At 42.2% G+C, this 16,802-nt stretch overlaps 1 pseudogene; it reads right to left on the reverse strand.

Moving 5' to 3' along the window:
• Positions 1-350: 350 nt before the first annotated feature.
• On the reverse strand, positions 351-11,737 carry LOC121148682 (annotated as a pseudogene).
• Between the last annotated feature and the right edge of the window lie 5,065 nt (positions 11,738-16,802).

A 16,802-nucleotide genomic window follows, 5' to 3' on the forward strand; every position in this document is an offset into this window, starting at 1 on the left:
TGGTGTCCATATGGGATCTCAGCATGTCCAAGGTAAGGATTTGAGCCACTAGGCTGCCATGCCAGGCCCTCGTGGAGCCTTTTGGGTAAAACAGTAGCTGGTGATATCTCCTGCTCTCTCTCTCTCTCTCGTGCTCTCTATCTCTCCTTATCTCTCTCAATCTGTGCTTGACTCTCTCTATAACTCTTTTCTACTTTTGAGAAGTAGGTCTTTGTTTTTGCTAAATTGAAATCACATTTGAAATGGACTTTGACAGCCATCACTTTCCATTTGACTCCTTAGAGTTGAACCGCAAATATTCCCCAGGTGACTCCTTTACTTATTTTAAAAGCAACAGTGCTACTTATCTCTCACTGTTGTGAGTTCTTCCTTTTTCTTCCCTTCTTTTTCTTTCCACTGCGTCCTTTGATACCCAGCTTCTGGCCATACTCATCCCCATACCATATTAGAAACTCACAGCCTGGTTTGATGACTTGGCAGGTGCAGTAAAATATCTGTCTGTGGTATTGAAAAGCCACCAAATTCTGCTCCTCATCATTCCGGGCACAGTTCACATACCTGGGGCAGAGATAAATGCTGAGTTTCCATGAGCTGTTACACTTGAATCTCATCTGTTCTCTGATAGCCTCCATCCTGCTTGAATCCCTACTCTGCAAATGCTCTCCCATCTCTCTCATGAGATCAATGAAGTCCCATGCCCAAGGTGTAGATACCGTATTTGTTCTGACAAACATGCTTTCTTTCTTCTTTACTCACTAGTCATCCTCAAATTCCAAAATGTTATTTTCATAGAATGTGCTTTTAGAAACTGGCCATAATATTCGAAGGTCATTCAAATAGATATCAAAGAGAATATATCATGTAAATGTAATTGAGGAAAGTAAAGGATAAAGGATATTTCTTTGAAATATCATCTCCAGATGCAAAATGCCATGGTTCTTATGTCATCCAGCTGGCCAAAGAAGTGTCCTTTCCATCCACGTACTCATAACTGTTTCTCCCCTTGGTTATCTGAGTTTCAGAAAAATCTGTTAATATGTTTCTGGAAAGGGGATAGTTCAGCAGAATTATTAACTCAACTACCATCATGTTCCATGACATTCCATGAGTCCAACCACATCTTGAGACATAACATAGTGTTAGTACACACCTAATCTGATTTGTTTCCTTACAGTAGAAACCCACAGCTGAGATCGCTACTGCTTTGTTGTTACAGCCCAGTGATCTCATCAATGCTAAACTTCAGTAAGGATTCTGTGATGTAATCACGTTGGCTTCACTCATGCCATAATGAGTAGAAGGACACATGAACTGGACACATGAGCCAAACACACAGCAGGCAGGTGGAACGCCACCAGACTGGAAAGGGATGTACTTCTTACCTGCCATCTGTACCCACTATTGGCTTCCTCTTCCACTTCTGTGATCTTGCCCTCAAAAGGACCAAAGTGCAACCCCAGTGGTAGATCAGATGCTTCATTAAACACTCCAAGCCCAGCCTCAGGAATGCTGGATGGACCAATTTGAAGCCCAGTGGGCACACTGAGGAGAGCGCGACAAGGATGTCCCTTATCCACTGGGTTGTCCTTTAGAAACACTGAGGGTCCATGAGCAGCACAGCTTTTCAGGAAGAATTTCTGACACTTCTCACAATCTGGAGATGAGAATGGAATAGATTGGGAAAGGATACCAAACAGTACTGGATATAGAGAGCAACAGAAGCAGCCAACTACGCACATCACTCAGCCTCAATTTTGCAACCCAAGTTACCAGTAGACTGAATGATAAAACACAAATGTAAAATTGGAACTTGATTTCAGGCTATAGGATTTCTCTTGGTGGTTGTGCCAAAGTGTCACTTACACAGGTAATCATCATCCTCAGTTCACTGAACTCTTTGTATGTCTGTCCCATTCTTTCTTGCAAGTTGTACATCTGAAATTTTTCATTCTCATCCTTTCTTCTGACTTCTGAAATGGAGAAACTAAGTCAGTGAAGTTATCGCTAATTTCGTGTTTCATGTTTTATTAAAATATAGGGCTTTCAAGACAAGAAACTCTGTATGCAATTTTTTTTTTCATGAAAAATCTCTGGTTGTCATTCATTTCCCCTGAGATTTGAACAGCTGTTTATTTAAAAGACAAAGAAAGACACACATAGACATCAACGCATCAGGGGAGACAAACAGAGCATGTAGAACACAGAGAGAGGTCGGGATGTTCACTGATTAAGTAACATTGAGAGCAGGCAATCCAGCCTCAGATCAGAAAGCTGTATCCAGTTCTCACTAAAGCATGGCAAGACTTGAATCACATGTCTTATCACCAAGCAACACTAAGTTGTATATTAAAATATGGTAGAGACAGGGAGAGGGTTGATTCTCGAACCCATGGGAAACAGGCATATTAAGTAACATCTTCACTTCTAGGAAAACTGACTTCCTCTTTTGTAAAGATTTTGCATATAGCCTAAGTAACCTTATCCCATTTTGTTTCTTAGATCAGCCCCCAATGAGCCTAAAATGTAATCATGTTTCTAGAGGCTCTATTTGCTTTGCATTGAGTGTGGCCCAAGCATGCAATTGCACCTCTCACAGCTTGACCATCCTCATCAACCCTCACCCTCCTTGAGTTTCCTAGTGGGCCTGAAGAGACAACTCTTGAAATTATTTTTTTTTCCGAAGTTTTGTGTAGAATCCACTTCTGAGATGTTTGATTCTTTAGGATTAAACATTGCTTTCCGACCCTTCTTTGAGCCAGTTGTGTTTAGTAAACTTGCTGTTCCATTTCAATATGTGAAGGCCTGCTGGGCTTTCCCTTTAATGATAAAGTAACATATTTTTTGAAACTTACTATTCAGTTTAGTTATCCTTTGGAATTCCAAAGTGTTTTCAGGTGCATGGTATTCTATAGTGTATCAGCAAACATGGGAACTATCTGAGGTGTTTGAATGCTTAGGGGAAAACATTATCTGTATTTCTTGTGTATTTGGGGATTGATCACATCAATTGCGGCTATTTTCCTCCAGATGATTTTCAACTTCTTCTGCACAAATGAAAGTGGAAAGGGGGCGGTCATTTGGAAAGATAATCTAGAGAACAATATATGTGAAGACAGGTAAATTGGGCTTCTTTAGAAGGGTATGTCTTATCAACCTGTGGACAGTCAAGGGGAAAATATAGGAAAGCACAGATAGAATGAAATACAACCAGAACATTTGGTTGCATAAATAAGGTGAGGAAGAGGTGAAATCAGATGATTGTTCAAAAAGAAAGATGGTGAAAATGATAGCATTTATTCAGAGAATATTTGATTAGGGGATTGGAAGGGCTGATGCTGATATCAATTTGCTTGAATCCAGGTGTACTGTTAGCTACTTCTCCACAGCTAACCTTCCTCATCTGTAAATTTGCATACATACTTTTTAGATATTACATACTCATTAATGTGAGTTAAATAATTTTTCTAATACTGCTGTTACACTTTACCATGTTTTCAAAGCTCAAACAAAAAACAGTATATGTTCCTAGGAAGATTTCCAGTGAGAAGGAGAGACAAAATCCTCAATCCATTGGATCATTCCCCAAGTGACAGCAACAGCCAGAGGCAAGCTTATCTGTAGAGTGGAATTTTTAGCCTCCTCAAGGTCTTCCATGTGGGGGCATGGTCCTGAGGCCATCCTCCACTGCTTTACCAGGTCATAAGCAGGGAACTGGATAGGAAGTGGAACAGCTGGGGAATGACCTGGTTTCCACATGGGACCCTGGATTGTGCAAGGTGAGGATTTAGCCACCAGGCACTTGGAGACTTTTTCTTCTTGAAATCAATTCCCTAAACACTTCATATTCCTATACCACGCATTCCTCATCTTTTTAATGATTTAGTAAAAATTCATAGGGTTGTTGGAACGTTCCAATGTGTGTGATGTAAAACCTTTATCTGATTTACAGATCATGTCAGCTATTATGAAAGATCATGACAGGAAGAAGACAGCACATAGTATTCGGTGTCCTTTCTCCTCTTAGTTGTGAGGGACTTAACAGGATTATACCTTAGTTTTTATTTTAATGTAATTAATTTTTTTAGTGAATGGGATCTAAGAGCTACTCACCTTCTGCTGCCTGGTGTGTTTCATTTTGCAGGTCATCTGAGCAAACATGACTAGAAGGTGACAAGGAAGGATTGATAAGTATTTCAAAACTTTGTAAATTCTGACCAGAAATGAACCTCCAATCAGAGAGTAGTGATTCTAACCTGTGGTCCAGAAGTGACATGAAAATGTCTTTTAACTCTCATTTAGATGTATGCTTATATGTTGAGGATTTTTTCTTTAAAACAAACCCCCGCATCAAAAAGAAATCCTTCCTTTCCACCTTAGCTCTTACTTATGCCTATTGTATTCAATGAAATAAACTAAGTTGATTTTCAGAATATAATTGATGAACACATTAGGAATAGAAGGAGATTTTCTCAAAATAAAATAAAACTCTTATGGAAAAATCTGTAGTTAATTGCATACTTATTTTTAATAATTGAAAAAAAAATTCTCCATGATCCAAAACAAGGTATGGTTTTTGCATACTTACTGCATTTATTTCATCTGAAACTTTTTCTAGAGAGAACAATGAGGCAAAGAATTCATCCAATTTGGAAATGAAGAAATATGATGTCTATATTCATATTTGCATTGAGCTTAAAAAGAAAACCCTGAATATTCCAAAAACAACAAGTGAGGGTGAAACAAATTGAGCATAGAAACCAGGAAGAAACAAAGGCAACACTTCCAATGAAGTGTTGAGCAACAACGTAAATTGTCTACAACATCAGCAATCCCATTCCTGAGCATTGGTTTCAGTTCCACCAGACACTTTCCATTCTTCCCCTGCCAGTGCAATTGGGGAAGCAGCACGTAATGGCCTTAATGCTTGCCATTGTTCTAACCACATCAAAGCTTCCATTTTCTGAGGTTAACCAGGTTCAGCTGCACTGAAGGGGAGTGAATGTATGGGTAGATCTCTCTGTCTCTTTATCTCTCTTAGTCTGACTTCAAAATTTAACAAACCATTTATATACAAACTTGGTTGTACTTCCATTTTTGATTTAGCTATCCCATGGTTATTGTCAAATGTTCATAATTTTCCACTTTTTCTCTGCTTAATACCACTGTTGCAGTTCCAGGATCTCATGTCAGCAGCCTCTGACAGGCACTGTTTTCAAGATAATGAATGGTGTTAATCAAATATTGCTGAGTCTAATCCCAAGAATGCTTTTGCATCGCTACTTATCTCTCCTGGTCCTCTCTTTCTTTGTTAGGCCTCTATTCTCAAAAGCATCAATGTTGTCCAGGGCCTCTGACTGCTAGCACTCATAAAAAGCAAGGTGAGTGGGCTCTCAGAGGTAGATTAAAGCAAAATCTTCACTTCCCTAGGAAATAGCTAGGATACCTGCAAGGCAAAGCCATCAAAAGCAGGATGGGCTAGGACGATTGAGTATAGGAGAGAAGTCTGCATAGCCAGAACAAAAATACCAATGCCCTTGTCCATATTCATCCCTGAAGAGATGGAACAAGACGGGAAACACATAGGCTAAAATAGACTGATGCTGCATAGTTCCATATAACCTGCATGCTATATTTCCATTTCAATATTTGATAGTGTGTCATCTGTGACTTGCCAATGTTTAAAAACTATTCTTTGGAGAAATACATGGAAATTTCTTGGAAGGCATTTTGGGATGTTAGAAGACAGGAGAGGATGCTGTGCAATCACAGTCAAAACAGAGGAACATTCAAGTCCTTCATTTAGATGCAACTGTCTACACAACAAGTGTTAAAATCTGTCCTGCACCACCCATGCCACCTTCACCAACATAGCAATGTGCCTGAGGCTCACACCTCCAGATTTTCAAATGCTGAACCTGGGTATTTCCACTCTTGCTTTACCAAGAACCTCAAAACACGTGATTCCAGCATCCCAATCCAATTCTTCTCAGTCTGTCATCAGGCCAGAATTCTGAGAGAAGGAAGAGGCAGGGCCTTGCTGTGAGCCAGGCCCAATAACCAGGAACCCAGCCATGGGCTGTGGCACCTGCAAGATACTGATCAAGAGGCAGGCTCCATGCTCACTGATATCTGCTGTGGACATCTACTGTCTCAACAAAGAGCAGTGCATCGTCATGGAAACCAGAATGTGGGGCAGACTGGCAGTTAATAGAGTGCTGGAATTTTGGGCTGCTTGGGGTGGGGATAGTGCCAAGCATGCTAACTTGCTGTTCTTCAGGTTTGTACTAAAGAATGATGGGTTTCTTCACAGCTGGATAAAGTACGGCGTCTCAGGTAAAAAAAAAAAAGTGTTGGAGTCTAAAATGGGAAGCTTACTAGCCCTACTGAAGAGTATGTGCATGTGTTACTTTGAGGTGACTGAAGCCTGCGTGAGTGTGGGAACTGTTTTAGACTGAGCATCTCTGTGGATGTGGCTTGGCATCTCTCAAGTTGAACAGTTTGGGACCGGTGCTGGAGATTGATCAAAGGGCAACTGTCTAATTGGTGACCTGCAGGGTGGGGCTATTTGCAGCCCACCAGGTGTGAGGCCTATGATCTCCCACCAGCTAGTGGACATGGTCCCTGAATTGTCAAGGGTACCTGAGCTATCACCCTGAGGAATTTCTTAGGTGCTCAGGGTGAAGGGCCCTGTGGCATAGGCTAAAGTTGAAGGGTTCTCACTACAAGGCAAAAGCTGTGCTCTGGTCTATTATTCCTGCTCTCCAAAAGTGCTTTTAGACATTGATGCCCCCCTCCTGTGACACTCTGCTATTACAGAAAATGCCACCATGGAGTGTTCCTTGTGGTACTGGCTATCTGATGATGCTATGATGAAAGCAGTCTATCTAGGAACTGATGGTGTAGGGTGGGGGAAGGAGCCATGACTATCAGTCATGGTCACCTCAGACTTGGGTCCTGTTGGTTTGGGTGGAGCTGAGCTTACAAACACTCATGTCCTCGCCCTATGCACAACACCATTGTGTCCTACTCAGTGAATGATAAGACCTGCAAGCGTCATGCAAGAGTCATGCTCAAGTCAAGCTTCATCTTCATAATGCCGCATTCCTGCTGGACCATTCTGGAACCAATTGAAGACTTGCTTTCAATAGTTGAACTCCAGGTAAAAGCAGAAAAGTCAAAATTCATGTTGTGCATTTTGTTCAATTGAGCTGAAGCACATGTAGGTTGGTTTTTGGTGGGCAGTGTCTATGCATGTCTATGCATGTGATGATGGTCAATGTGTACATGTGTGCAATTTCTCAGCATCTGAATTAAAGCATATATTTTTTGTGTTCAGCACCTCTCCATGTATACTGCTTTCTGAAAGGCTAGGGGCAATGTGTTAATTGTTTTTATTGGAGGCAGGTCTCTGAGATAGGGACTTTCCCTTTTAACCTTGAAATTAGTGGATCCTGTTTCCTTGAATTCTAGAGACTGTGCATGTGTTACTTTCTATGAGAATGAGGTTATACCTCTCACTTGGATTCCTCCTGGCAGTGATATTGATCTCATTTTCATCTTCTAAGCCATTAATTGTAGTATTATGATTGCACCTATGCGTTGTCAGCTGAATTCAATAGTTTTCTGGAGAGACCATCACTTGTCTGAAAATAGAGCTAAAACAATAACATTCCCTCCAATGAGAACCCACAACATAACATCAACAACAATTAAAGCATCATGGAGTTAATTGACATGGTACTGAGTGACCAATATGCTACAAAATGCAAATTCCTTTTTTTTTTTCTAGTCAAACTGTGAGTGAACTGAGAGCTCATTTTTTGGATGACTTTGATTATCTTTAGGTAATATTTTTTTGTTGTTTTTTCAGTTTTATTTATTTGTTTTAATTGTTATTAACATTGTATTATGTGATACAGTTTTATAGGCACTGGGATTCCACCCACCGCTCAAACAAACCTCCCCCCATAGTGGATTACTCCACCTTGCTGCATAAACACAATTCAAATTCAGTTGAGATTCATTCATTGCAAGCATATACCTAGCATAAAGTCCAGCCTCTTATTGTCTAGATAAGTTCAGTGGCTTCTTGGGGAAATCTTCTCTGGTCTGAAAGTAGAGCTAACAGAGTAAAGTTCTGGTAAGTTAAAAGCCCCAACAAAACCTCAGCATCCATATACAATGTTATGGAATTAATTGACATAGAATTGAGTAAACAATATGTTAAAAATAATGCCAGTTCAATTCTTCAAAACACCTGGGTTGAGACAGTATCGATGACAGGTTCAAAAAGTAACAAACAACCAAACAAAAATTACAAGTTAAATCAAGGCAACCATGTGGTATCTAACCTTTTGGGATTCGCTCATTTCCCTTAGCATTATAGTTTCCTGTTGGGCCCATTTAGCCACAAAGAACTGCATTTTGTTTTTTTCAATAGCTGAGTAGTATTCCATGGAGTAGATGAAACAAAGCTTTCTTATCCAATCTTCTGCTGATGGGCATTTCGGTTGCTTCCATGTTTTTGCAATTACTGATTGTGCTGCTATGAAGATAGGAGTGCATGTTGGTTTGTCGTGAAACAGGTGTTTTGGATATATTGCTAGGAGTGCTATTGCTGGTCATATGGTATGCAGATTTTGAGTTGTTTGAGTGTTCTCCAGACTGATTTCCATAAAGGCTGTACCAACCTGCAGCTCCACCAGCAGTGGAGTAGGGTTCCTTATTCCCACATCCTCATCAACAGTGTCGTTGGTGTTCTTTTTATGTGGGCCAATCTTACAGGTATTAGGTGGTACCTCATCGACGTCTTAATTTGGATTTCCCTTATTGCCAGGGAGCTGGAACATTTTTTCATATGTTAGTTTGCCATTTGGACTTGTTCCTTTGTGAAAAGTTTGCCCATTACTTGTGCCCATTTCTTGAGTGGCTTGTTTGTTTTGGTTTTTAGGTTGTTTTGCAGTTATTTGCATATCCTGGAGATTAGCCCATTATCTCCTACATAGTGTGCAAAGATCTTCAACCATTTCGTGGGCTGCTTTTTTACTTTGCTGATTGCTTCCCTTGCTATACAGAAGCTTCTTAGTTTGATGAGGACCCATTTGTTTATTCTGTTCTTAACTGCTATTGCTTTTGGTGTCCTTCTTAGAAAGTCGGGACCTACTCCTAGGTCTTGCAGGGTATTTCCAATATTTTCTTCCAAGAGTATGAAGGTTTCTGGATGTAGTTTTAGGTCTTTTATCCATGTAGATTGGATCTTAGTGTATGGTGATAGATGTGGGTTTATCCTTTTGTGTGTGCAGGCTATCAGCCAGTTGTCCCAACAACATTTACTAAAGAGGCCTTCCCATTTGCTTGGATGGTCGTTGGTCTTTTTGTTAAAGATTAATTGGCTGTATCTGTGTGAGTTCCCTTTTGGTGCTTCTATTCTATTGCATTGATCTTCCTCTCTATCTTTGTGCCAGTACCAAGCTGTTTTGATAACCACTGCTCTATAGTATTTCCAGAGGTCTGGGATTGTGATTCCCACTGCTAACGTCTATTTTCTATGATGGTTCTAGGTATTCATGGTTTTTTTGTGTTTCCAGATGAATGTTTGAATCATTGTGTCTAGTTCCTTAAAGAATGTTTGGGGCCGGGCCCGGCGCGGTGGCGCAAGTGGTTAAATGTCCTCGCCTCGCACGCCGGGATCCCATATGGGCGCAGGTTCTAATCCCGGCAGCCCCGCTTCCCATCCAGCTCCCTGCCTGTGTCCCTGGAAAGCAGTCGAGGACGGCCCAAAGCTTTGGGACCCTGCACCCGCGTGGGAGACCCGGAAGAGGCTCCTGGCTTCGGATCGGCATAGTATTGGCCGTTGCGCTCACTTGGGGAGTGAATCATTGGACGGAAGATCTTCCTCTCTGTCTCTCCTCTCTGTATATCTGCCTTTCCAATGAAAAAATAATAAAAATAAATCTTTACAAAAAAAAAAAATGTTTCGGGCAATTTGATTGGCATTGCATTGAAAATGTATATTGCTTTTGTAGTTTAGACATTTTAATGATGTTGATTTTACCTATCCAGGAGCATGGAATGTTAACAAAATTCAGGGATTTGAGCCAGGCCCACACTGACTTTCCTAATCTTTCCCCGCTTGTATTACTCATGCTGTGTTCAGTGTCTCTGCTTTCTCCCTCTCTCTCTGATTCCTTATGAGTAGTGGGCATTCATTACTCCAATGTTCTAAGCTGCGTGAGTGGAAGCATTGTTCTCTGTTTAAAATTGTCCTGTTCCAGTGGGGACTCCCTCCCTTCTCCTGGGATCTTGGAGGCCTGGGTCCATCTCTTACCCCTCTGCTTCTCTCTTTTCTCTGCCTTGGAACACACGATCTTCCTTTCTGATCTTCCTGCCTTCTCTTCCAGGCTTTCTCTTCTATTGAAAACTGTCTCCCCTATCTTCATTATAACCCTAATTCTCATCCCTCCCAGCTTTTCTGCTTGTAAGGTTTGCTTCTGACATCCTGGGCTGCCTGGTGTATTAAGGTCATACTTACCTCCAATTGATTTCCTTCAGCCATAAGTTCTAAGGGAGTACACTGCCTATTAGCGTCATTATAGGTATTTGAGGAACGTGGACATGCATTCATTTTCCTCCCTGTCTGATATCTTTTACTTTAGCCAAATTCATGGGTCAGCGTGCAAGTGCCTGAGCCCTGTCTCTAGAGTCTGGCGGTAAGCTCAGAGACTCTTCCTACCTTCCAGAGTCACAAAGTCTCAATTCAGCCATTGCAAGGGGAAGGCATTGTCAATGATATTCTGGAGGACTGTGGGTCTGCCATTCTCTCTGTTAGCCTTTTGTTGGGGGGTGCTATCTCCAGAATGGAAACGCTGTCTTCAGTGGTGAACAGTGTCTTGAGCAGCTTCTGGCAATCATCACATATAGGCCAGTGTGTGTCCATAATAGATTCCACAAGGTCAGTTAACACTCTGAGGTCTTTGGAAAATGGGGGTGGGGTGTTCTGAGTTTCCAGTTTTAGAAGTCGCTGGAGGAAAAGAGTCAGTACTGATAAGTTTGCACCCATCTCTGGCCTGCTTGTTTGACCAATGGTGCACATGGGCAACAGTAAAACATAATTACCCAAACAATCGGGTCACTCGCAGACTTCCCCTCCTTGGAGTCAAAGTCTCAAAATCCTCTTCTCTACCAGTGGTGCCAGAGTAGGTGCAGCTGCTTCTGGAGTCATTTGCATCAGGAGGAGTTTGTGGTTGCCCTCTGCAGCAGCCAGCCCCAAGAGCAAGGGTTTGCATGTGGCCCATTCTGAGGAAGAGTTACCCTCATGGGCAAGCAGTGGGACTACATGTGGGAGGGGATTCTCTCCCGCACACACACATCCCCATAGGCTGACATTAAAATCTAAATCTATTAGCGAATGATAGATCCCAATGTTTTTCTGCAGGACTGGCTGCTTTTGAGCAGCAATCTCTTTCTACTCCTGCCTCTTGGCCTGAGAGTACTGAGGTAGGCATGACTGGTGCATTCTGTGATGTTAAAGGGGAATATCTAAGCCAATTAGGAGGTTCCCCTACTAAATCCTGTCATTGGAGAATATATGCAATCTAGTCCAGCTGTCCTTATCTCCCAAATCTGGTTATGACTGTTCTTGGGAATATAACTACTCTGGAGGACAGCTGAGCAGGAACTTAGGTCATTCTATGGAGCACAGAGTGGTCAACTTACCCTTCTTGATTTCCAAACCCATGTTACAAGCCCTCTTCTGCATCTGAAACATGGCTCATGAGCAGAGACTTGGGGTTGACTAAACTCTGCTCCACACTTTTCCCTAATTTAATTAATCAAGCCAGGAAGAAAAATGTAGAACACTAGAAACAGCAATACAGCAAGCCCACAAAGTTTCACAATAATACAACTCTCATTTGAACTCTGCTTTCTCATATGCTCCACCACACACTCACCACTCTCGAGATCCAGATCCTCAATTGGGAGGGCTTCAAATGGTGTCCACTTGGATGTGGATGATCAATGAGCTTAATGACTTCCTCCAGGGTGAAATCCTTCTCCTGCCCTTCAGGTCATTCTTATGTTTCTTACTTGGGATGGCCAAGTCCCAATGAAGTCACTGGACCTCCCTTGAAACCTCATCATTGAAGCCTCAGTTGCTCCCCTGAAACCTATTCACTGGATACTCGCTCACTCCCTCGAAGCTTCCCTCACTTTCCTGGAGCACAACTTACTCTCCTCCAGGGTGATCAAGTCCTATTGAGGTCCTTGGAATTTCTTGCTCCCCTCCAGGATATTCACGTCCTGTAGGGTACCTCGGGCCTCACGTGTCCCCCTGGAGATTCTTGCTTCCCCATTAGTCTAACCTGAGCCATCAAAGAATACTTAATTCTGATGCCAGTCAACTGTTTGGTCACTCTGAAAGGGTTGGAGAGACTCATGGGACCTCCAAATGTTAGAGAGTGGGCTAAAGTCCCCGGATGTCATGGTGTGAGCTAGTCAACCCCTAAAGAACAACAAAGGTCTCCCTGGTAATGCAAACATCAAAGAGAGTTTATTGCACTAGTGTGAATGGGTCAGATAATACTTGACACACACAGGCCTACCAAGTGTGCAGGTCAGACCACAAATGAGCCCAAGACAGAAGATTATATCGGCCTTTTTGGGATGGGAAATACATCCAAAGTAATAACCTTAGACATGCCAATTTCCATGGCCTTCAAGGGCAGGCAGCATGTTCCATTGCCAAACCCAGGATGTTTATGGCTCATCCCATTCTTACATCTTTATCTTCATCTTGCTCATGGGACCAGACAAGAATTACACCCTCACCCGCTTACAATTGGGATCAGAAAGTTGCAAGGCAACAAAGAGCAGGTTTATAGCTAAACTGGAATCCTCCAAAAGCCCACGAGCCTCCTGACCTAGCAAAGTAGCAGCTATTTCAGCACAAAGGAATATCAAACTGCCCAACAGAAACATTGTATTCTAGCATTCTAATATATTATCATGCTAACAGAGCATTTTACTATTCTAATATTGACCTACACTCTTAACACCCAAAGAACAAATGGAGAAAGTCACAGCAATGGCTGATACATCCTACATTACCCACTGGTGAGAGGGACAGACATGCCAGAAATCTACCACTTGTTGGTTCACTCCTTGGACACTTGAACAGTCAAAGCCTTGCATAGGCCAGGATTCCATAAACCTTCTGGTTCAAATGCTGGTGGTCCTTTTTTTCATGTAGCTCCATACTTGTGGCCTGGGAAAGCCATCTAGGACAGGGCAAACTCTTGAGAGACAGCAGACACAGGAGAGATCCAGAAGAGATTCTGAATCCTGGCTCAGATTGGCTCAGCTACAGCCACTGAGGCCACCTTAGGAAGTGAATCAAAAACCTGAAGATATTTCTCTGTCTCTTCCTCTGTATAACTGACTTTGCATATAAAACTAAATAAATATTAAGGCAAAATGAAACACTGGAATTTGATGGTGTTGCTGATATTTCACTTGTTTAGTTCTAAGGAAAGGATAGGGGAAGATTCACATTTGCGGAGAAATCACCCAAAAGATCTAGAACACATGGAGCATGCCAGCCTGAAGCTGAGAGTCAGGCACTCAATCAAGGACTCACCCTGGCTCTCTGGATCCCAGTCACCTGAACTAAGGCATCCCCTCACAGGGGCTTCGGTTGCAAGGTTTGGAATTAGAAGCCAGAGCAGGGAGTCAGACCAGCTATTTCAGCACCAGACATGAATCTCTTCCTTATGAAGCTTACATCTGACCCCGTTGCTATATTCTTTTTCCTTTTTTTTTTCTTTTTCGTCTTTTGTTTTTGTTTGTTTTTGTTTTTACTTATATTCATATCAGGTGCTTAGATTAACACACACCCTCCTCATGAAAATATAGTCAAGGAATGACACTGTAACACAAGAGGTTAAGCCACAATCCGCAACACTGGCCTCCTATATGAGTGCCAATTCACAGCTGCTCCATTTGCAATACAGCTTCCTGCCTGTGGTCTGTGAAAGCAGCAGAGGATGGCCCAAGTCACTGAAACCCTGCTTGTATGTGTGAGACTTGGAAGAATCTCCTGGCTTCTGGTTTCCGTTTTACTCAATTCCAGTCATTTCAAACAGTTGGAGAGCGAGCCAGTAGGCAGAGATCTTTTTCCTTGTTTCTATTCTTTCTGTAAATCAGCCTCACCCTAAAAATAAATCTCAATAAATAAGGTAGAAGCCTCAGTGAATTAGTCTAGGGAATAAAGTCCTCTCCTTATGCACACTGGGATCTCTATAGGTTTTAGTTTGTGTGCAAGCTGGCCTGCTTTCCATTCAGCTCTCTTTTGGTGGCTTGGGAAAATAGTTGATGATGACCCAAAGCCTTGGAGCCTGTATCCACTTAAGAGACCAAGAAGAAGCTCCACACTCCTGACTTTGAATCAACTGAGATCCACCCATCGTGGCTACTTGGGGAATAAGTCAATGGATGGGAGACATTTGTCTCTGGCATTCTGCCTTTCTGTGTATCTGGATTTCCAACAAATATAAATGAATGTGCAAAAAATAATTTAAAATAAAATTAAAATAAATAAGTAAAATAATAAAACAATACATATTTACTATTTCTTTGATGAAATGGATGATTTATAGGTAAAAGATGAGATAGAGAGAAACTTGTTCCATCTATCAGGTATTTACCCATATGGCTACAACAGCCAGGATTGAGCTGGTCTGATGCTGAAGCCAGGAGCCAGGGGTTTCTTCCTCATCTACCACATGAGTGCAGCGCTCCATTGCTTTGTGACATCATGCACTGCTTTGCCAGGTCCCAAACAGGGAGCTGGGAGGCAACTGCAGCAGCTGAAACACAATTCAGCACACATATGGTATCCTGGCATTTAGAGGTAGAGGCTTAGTAAATTGCACTATTGTGCTGGACCCATAAATAAATCATCAGCAGAAAAAAGGAAACAAGTTCTTTCAAAGCCAAAGATGAAAAATGAGCCAGGTGTCAGGAAGGAGGTGACAGAGGGGAGGATTTGTGGCACTGGTACAAAAGTAAGAGGCAGTTGACAACAACGTTCTGGATACTTGGGCTTGCTGTCTCAGAGTCCCTGGGGCTAAAGCAGCAGGTTACGCTGCAGTAAAACAAGAGGTGTGTATGGTGGGAACCTGCTCACAGGTGAAGACAGTGGCAACCAGTGCTGTGTCACTGTGGTCTTGGTGGCACTGAAGGGATGCTGCAGAATGTGTCTTTCCTCAGGTCCCCAGTCTCAGGGCCAATCACTCAAGCACCAATCAGTCATTGCTGTTATCAGCACATGCACCCATTTCTTGCTGAACACCATCCCGTATCGCTTAGGCCGATGCCAGCACCCAAATCTTCCAGCTACTCTCAAACCACCTCTCATCCTATTCCGCATATAGGAGATATTTTCCCTCTCCTAGGGTTCTTCCAGTGGGAGTCACCAGACTACACACTCCTCTCAGGGCTATTACAACACATTTTAAGTTTCTCTATACCTCCACCTACTGTCCTGCCCATCCTGTCATCATCATCAAACATCTGTTAAACGTCCAACATGGCCTTCCCTCAGGTCACTGTTCCAGGAAAACCCACAGATACCTGCACACTGGTGACCAGGCTGATAACTTCTATCTTGCTTTCATCCACACATAAGGAGGGAGCCCACATTGAAAGGGTGGAAAAGGTGAATGTCTGATGCATACGCAGGATGTCATGGGCATAGTAGGTTAGGTGCTCTATCCATCAACTCCAATGTTTGTCATCTGATTTTTTTCTAAAGAGCAACTGGGATCTCTTTCATGTCCTCCCAACACTTCTGAATTTTGGAATGTGTATATCTGTTTATTTATGATACAAAGCTGATATGAATGATGTACATATACATTCATATTGTGTATAAATACACTTATATATTTGTGTACCCTGTCATAAAGCTGATTGGAAAGGCATAATCAGAGATCTTACATTCATGTGTTCCCTGCACAAATGACGTTGACAGTCAGGACTAGGCTAAACTAAAGCCCAGAGAATGGAACTTCTTCTGGTCTCCCAAGTAAGTGCAGGAGCCCAAGTACTTAGGCCATTTGATACTGCTTTCTTAGGTGCATTGGCACTGAGCTGGGTCAGAACTGGAACAGCCAGGATTCAAACCAGCACCCATAAGTTATGGCAGAGCCACAGGTACAAATTAGATTGCTATGCAACCACTATCAGTAGGCATAATAGTAAATGAGGGGAACCCAATAAATCTTATTTTTTGTTTGTTTGGGTTTGAGTTTGCTTTATCTTTTTCACAATTACCAATCTATCTTTTGAAGAGGTATGTATAGGAGTTTCAGTGAATGTGGAAGTTCACATGGAAAAGAAAGTGCACATGCAAATTACAGAAAGATAACAACAACAACAACAACAACAACTGGCCCAAGGTCCATCACAATAACTCAGTGGCTAATTCCTAGCCTTATAAAGGCTTGGATCCCTCTGGAGCCAGATAAAATTTGGATGCTCAACTTTCCATCCATATCCCTGCTTGTGACCTGCGATAGCAGCTGAGGATGTTGCAAAGCCATGAGAGCCTAAACCCACTTGGAGACCTGAAAGAAGCTCCTGGCTCCTGGTTTTGGAATAGTTCAGCTCTGGCCATTGCGGGCATCAGGGGAGTGAGACAGCTATTGGAAATTATTTCCATCTGCTTCCCTACCTTCCTGTGTAGGACTTTGGCACTTGGTGTCAGGTGTCTCCATTTAGAATGTTCAGCAATGACTGCAGGG

The sequence above is a fragment of the Ochotona curzoniae genome, unplaced genomic scaffold (genome assembly GCF_017591425.1).
Source record: "Ochotona curzoniae isolate NIBS_2020 unplaced genomic scaffold, NIBS_Ocur_1.0 contig_1758, whole genome shotgun sequence".
Classification (NCBI taxonomy): Eukaryota; Metazoa; Chordata; class Mammalia; order Lagomorpha; family Ochotonidae; genus Ochotona; species Ochotona curzoniae.